Source organism: Arachis hypogaea, chromosome 18 (assembly GCF_003086295.3).
Source record: "Arachis hypogaea cultivar Tifrunner chromosome 18, arahy.Tifrunner.gnm2.J5K5, whole genome shotgun sequence".
NCBI lineage: Eukaryota > Viridiplantae > Streptophyta > Magnoliopsida > Fabales > Fabaceae > Arachis > Arachis hypogaea.
The window spans coordinates 54,720,407-54,726,406 of record NC_092053.1 but is presented as its reverse complement, the minus strand read 5'-3'; the positions used below and the strand labels follow the sequence as shown (position 1 = coordinate 54,726,406).

Here is a 6,000-nt window from a genome sequence, read left to right as displayed (position 1 = left end):
CCCAGAAATTGAAGGATCCCGGGAGTTTTCAGATCCCTTGTATTATAGGGAAAATCACGGTGGAGAAGGCTCTTTGTGGCTTAGGAGCCAGCATCAATTTAATGTCAGTAGCTATGATGAGGAAGATGAAGATCGAGGAGGCTAAACCAACAAAAATGGCCTTACAACTGGTAGACCGATCGTTTAAATTCCCTCATGGCGTAGTAGAGGATTTGCTGGTGAAAGTGGGAGACTTCGTATTCCTGGCAGATTTTGTAGTGCTGGACATGCAGGAGGAAGCCAAGTCCTCCATCATCCTGGAAAGGCCGTTCTTGGCCACTGCTGGAGCTGTCATTGATGTCCAAAAAGGTGATCTCACCCTGAGAGTGCACAATAAAAAGATGACATTCAATGTATTCAAGGCCATGAGTTACCCACCAGAACAATTGGGGGAATGTATGAGGTTGGACTCACTTGAAGAGGAAGTGCAGGAGAGTTTTGAAGAAGAAGAGCCTGAAAGATTAATAGAGGAGGAGTATACATAGAGTGAAGAGGTTGCAACAACAGAGATTCGCATACAAGGTGCACTAGAGGAAGAGAATGAAAAGATAGAGGCACCCAAACTTGAGCTTAAAGCACTGCCACCCACTCTCAAATATGCATACCTAGGAAAGAATGAAAGCTACCCGGTCATCATAAACCCATCCCTCAGTCAAGATCAAGAGAATGAACTACTGCAAGTATTGCGGAAGCATAAGGATGCCTGATAAACCACTATTTTATGGTTTATATTGTGTTTAATTGTTTGGTTTTATCATGATCCTTACCCACTTATTCATTAAATTAGCATGAAATTATAATTCCTTCCTGAATTTATAATATGTTTGAAAACTGCTTCCTAGAGACTTTAATTATGTATTTTTAATTCTCCTTTATTCCATTCGATGTCGTGATCTGTGTGTTGAGTGTTTCAGACTTTATAGGGAATGAATGAGTTGGAGATTGGAAAGGAAGCTAGCAAAAATGGAAGGAACACAAGAATTTAAGGAGATAACCAGCGAGAAGTGACGCAGTCGCATGGCTCACGCGACCGCGCGAAGGAGAGCAAATCACAGTGACGCGGCCGCGCAGATTGGAAAAGCTCAAGCGACGCGATAGCATGGACGACGCGAACGCGTGGCAAGGAAAAGCGCGAATGACGCGTCCGCATGGATGACGCGATCGCGTGACATGTGCGATCTGCATAATCTGCAGGATTCACTGGGGGCGATTTTGGACCTAATTTCGACCCAGTTTTCGGTCCGGAACAGCAGACTAGAGCCAGAGAATATGCAGAAACAAAAGACAACATTCATTCTACACAGTTTTAAGTTTTAGATCGAGTTTTTCCTCCTCTAGGTTTTTCTCTCTAGGTTTTAGAATTTTAATTTTCAATTGATCTTAGCATTGGAACATTGAGAAGAGTTATTTCCTCATCAAGACTTCGTCATTCTAGTTCGTTCTCTTAACTTGGTTTTATTCTTCCATGTTCTTTGCTTTGTTCAATTTTGTCATTTGAATACTTTCATGATTAATTAATACAAGGATTATTTCTTCTATTTTAATTTATTTTTCCATTCCAATAATCATGTCTTCTTTTAATTCCCTTTCATGTGTTATGGATTTATTATTTACAATGAGTGAGTAGTTTCCTCACTTGATGGGGAGTTGATTGAAAGGAACTCTTGAGTTGGAAGGATTGAAAGAAAAATTGTAATTGGGTTAACTGTTGGATTGTTATCTAATCACTAACACCAATCCCTTTGAACTAAGTGGGTTGCAACTCGTGAATAGATCTAGCATTCCAACTTGTTTGACTTTCCTTTACCTAGTAAAGGATAACTAAACAGAACAATCATTAATTATAAGTTAATCTTGAGATCATTCCATCAATAATAGAGATTCCAACTAATCAACTCCCAATCAAGGCTTTTATTCATATTATTTAAATTTTCTCAATTTAATTTTCCACCTACTTAACTCAACTTCTTGGAACATCTGATTAATAAAATAGCACGCTTTTCTGCAACTCGTTGGGAGACGACCTGGGACTTAAACTCCCAGTAATTTTTAATTTAAACTCTCTGTGACATATTTCTAAATTGATAGGCAGATTTTCGGTGAGTTAAGAACTATACTTGCAATGTAACTATTTTAATAATTTTTAATTCACCAACTTCTGCGCTCCATCAATTTTTGACGCCGTTGCCGGGGAGTTACAATAGAGTGCTAAAGTTATTAATTAGAATTTATTTATTTGCATTTTATTTTATTTTGCTACTATGAGCTGCATGTTTCTTTCGTCAAATGACGCGTTCACTTCCTGATCCGCCCTTGCTAATATTCGATCCTGAAATTGAAAGGACTATTTCACGAAAAAGGCGAGAACAGTGTCGGTTCATCCGCTCTGAGGGTGGATCTGAGAGTGAACTTGAGGAAGAAACCAGCCCCCGTTCTACTGATTCAGTTGTTTTACGTGCAGAAGACATGGCAGCTAGGAGAGTTACCATCCAGGAGGAAGGAGCCCCTGATTTTACAATGCAACCGTTTCAAGCGCATCATTCAGCGGTAGCTACAGATTTTGAAATAAAGACCGCACTGCTAAATTTGATGCCCAAGTTTCATGGCCTACCTGCTCAAGAGCCTATCAAGCACTTGAGAGATTTTCAGGCAGCCTGTTCTACTGTCAGGCGTGATGGTACTGATGAAACTTCAATTTTGCTGAAAGCTTTCCCGTTTTCTCTTGAGGGAAAGGCAAGAGAGTGGTACTACACTCAACCTCTAGCAAATGTATCCAACTGGGATACACTCAAAAAGGAGTTTTTGGAGAAATTCTTTCCATCTGAAGTTACTGATAAACTGAGGAAGGATATTTCCTCAATTGTTCAGGATGACAATGAAACTCTCTTTGAATACTGGGAGCGCTTCAATAATCTTCTGGAGGCATGCCCCCACCATAGGATTGACAAGATAGTGCTACTTAGCTATATCACACAGGGCATGAGGCCCCAAGATAAGACCACATTGGAAAGTGCTAGCAATGGGTCTATGAAGAAGTACAAGACCACTGATGAGGCTTGGCAATTGATCAGTGATTTAGCTGAATCTACTAGGAACCACAGGCAAAAGCAAGGCCGTTCAAAAGCCGTTGCAGAAGTATCCTCTAATAGAGAGACTGCTGCTCTAGCTCAGAGTATATGTGAGATGACCAACTTACTGAAGCAGATGCAATTGAATCAACAGCAAGCTCAAGTTCCTCCACCACAGCAAACCAACAACTAGTCCCACAAAGAATTTGCGGAATCTGTGCTGATTATAGCTATTACACTGATGAATGCCCGCAGCTCCAACAAGAAGACAACATGGTGGCATCCACTCATAACTTCTATGACCGCCCCAACCAAGGGTACAATCAAAGTGGAAATAATAACCATGGATGGCAGGACAATTCTAATCAGAATTGGAGGGACAACAATAACAGAGGAGGCAGAGATAATCAGGGAAATCAGAGGTGGAATAATAACAACAACAGGTAGCAGAATCAACCTTACAGAGCACCTCACCTGAGGCAAAACCAAGGACCACAGAACAATCAACAGCAGACATCTCAATTTACTCATTCTTCTTTATCTCCTAATGAAGAGCTACTACAATCTTTTGAGCGAAGACAACAGACCATGGAAAATAACATGAATAGTATTAACGCCAGTCTGAATGGTCTCACCTCTACTTTGTAAGCTCTTATGTCACAGCTTGGATCGACGCAAAATTCCAGTAACCAACCTTCAAGCTCCACTGGAATCCCCTCTCAACCATTACCCAATCCAAAGGGAGGCATTAATGCCATCACCCTAAGGTCTGGAACCACACTGCAGGAGAGGAATCAGGAGGAACCAAGCCCACCAGAACACACCTCAGCTGAAGAGGCAGTAGAAATAGACGATGTTGAAGAAGAAGAGGACATACAGGACATAGCTGAAGAAGAAATAGCTCAACCACAAGAGGAAGCACCAAAAGGCGCAGACACCACAGAAAACACTACTCCTATTCCATTTTCACAACTTGCAAGGAAGCCCAGGAAGCAGCTGGAACCTGACCCCAAAATGGTAGAAATATTCAAAAAGGTCGAGGTACCTGTTCCTCTTTTTGATGTTATTCAGTAAGTACCTAAATATGCAAAGTTTCTAAAAGACTTATGTATCCATAAAGACAAAATTAATGAATTAGAAACTATTCCTTTAGGTAGTTCTATATCTACTTTAATGGGAGTATTACCTGAAAAATGTAGTGATCCAGGTCCTTGTATAGTTAGCTGTACTATTGGTGGTGTAGTAATTTATGATTCCATGTGTGATTTAGGAGCATGTGTCAGTATAATGCCTTTGTCTATATATGATATTTTGAGGCTCCCTCCCTTAAAAAGGTCGGCAGCTCGCTTTGTGTTAGCAAATAAAAGCATTATTACAGTGGCTGGAGTTGCTGAAGATGTTTTGGTGAACATTAAAGGACTTACATTTCTCACTGATTTTTATATCTTGGAGATGCCCCATAATGATTTAGATAAGCCATCATCAATCCTACTTGGAAGACCATTCCTGAAGACATCAAAATTCAAATTGGATGCTTTTTCAGGAACATACTCCTTTGAAATAGATGGCCGCATAGTAATCTTCAATCTGAATGAAGTCATTGACAATCCCTCAGAAGATCATTCTATCTTTCAGTGTGATGTCATAGATGAAAGTGTAGCTGAAATTCACAAGGAAGAGTTAGAAGAAAGGCACACTGGACAAGGTCCAAGTGTGGGGACCCTCTTAACTGACAATGAGGGTACTTCGTCATTTTCACAAGCTCCAGATAATCCAGAGCCTGCCCATGATCAGAAGTTAGAATTGAAACCCCTCCCTCCGCATCTCAAATATGCTTATCTTGAAGATAAGCAGAGGTTTCCAGTTATCATTGCAAGGGAACTAACTTCTCAACAAGAAGAGCAGTTACTTTATGTGCTGAGGAAGCATAAGAAGGCAATTGGGTGGAGCTTGGCAGATATAGTAGGCATCAACCCTCAAGTATGTGAGCACAGAGTATTCTTAGAAGAGGGAGCAAGACCTGTCCATCAACCCCAAAGAAGATTGAATCCCACCATCTTGGAAGTTGTCAAAAAGGAAGTGACCAGACTATTGAAAGCAGGTATCATATATCCCATTTCAGACAGTGAATGGGTAAGCCCAGTACAAGTGGTGCCCAAGAAGTCTGGGGTCACTACAGTGAAGAATGAGCATGGAGAGCTCATAGCAACTAGAGTTCAGAATGCTTGGAGAGTCTGCATTGATTACAGGCGTTTCAACCAGGCTACCCGTAAGGATCACTACCCACTTCCATTCTTGATCAAATGCTGGATCGCCTGTCAGGTAAATCACATTATTGCTTTTTAAATGGTTACACAGGTTATTTCCAGATCCATATAGCTCCTGAGGATCAAGAAAATACTACTTTTACATGTCCTTTTGGGACTTATGCTTACAAGAGAATGCCCTTTGGCTTATGCAATGCACCAGCTACTTTCCAAAGGTGCATGATGAGTCTTTTCTCTTATCTTATTGAGGACTGTATGGAAGTTTTTATGGACGATTTTAGCGTTTATGGTGATTCTTTTAGCCTTTGCTTAGATGGATTATCTAGAGTATTAGATAGATGTGTTAATACAAACCTTGTATTAAATTTTGAAAAATGTCACTTTATGGTAAAACAAGGGATTGTATTAGGACATGTGGTATCTAATAATGGCATTTCTGTAGACCCAGCAAAGATGAATGTTATTTCTAGTCTACCTTACCCCTCTTCTGTGAGGGAAGTCTGTTCGTTCCTTGGCCATGTAGGTTTTTACAGGAGATTTATTAAGGACTTTAGTAAGGTTGCACTTCCCTTATCCAGATTACTGCAGAAGGATATTGAGTTCGAGTTCAGTGAAGATTGCAAACA

The 6,000-nt window shown here is 40.4% G+C and overlaps 1 non-coding gene across 1 annotated transcript; it reads right to left on the bottom strand.

Annotated features, from left to right (window-relative positions):
- Positions 1–2,874: 2,874 nt before the first annotated feature.
- On the bottom strand, positions 2,875–2,981 carry LOC112774772 (small nucleolar RNA R71). The gene has a single exon (XR_003189234.1). It is a non-coding gene; the product is annotated as a small nucleolar RNA R71 (small nucleolar RNA).
- Positions 2,982–6,000: the final 3,019 nt, after the last annotated feature.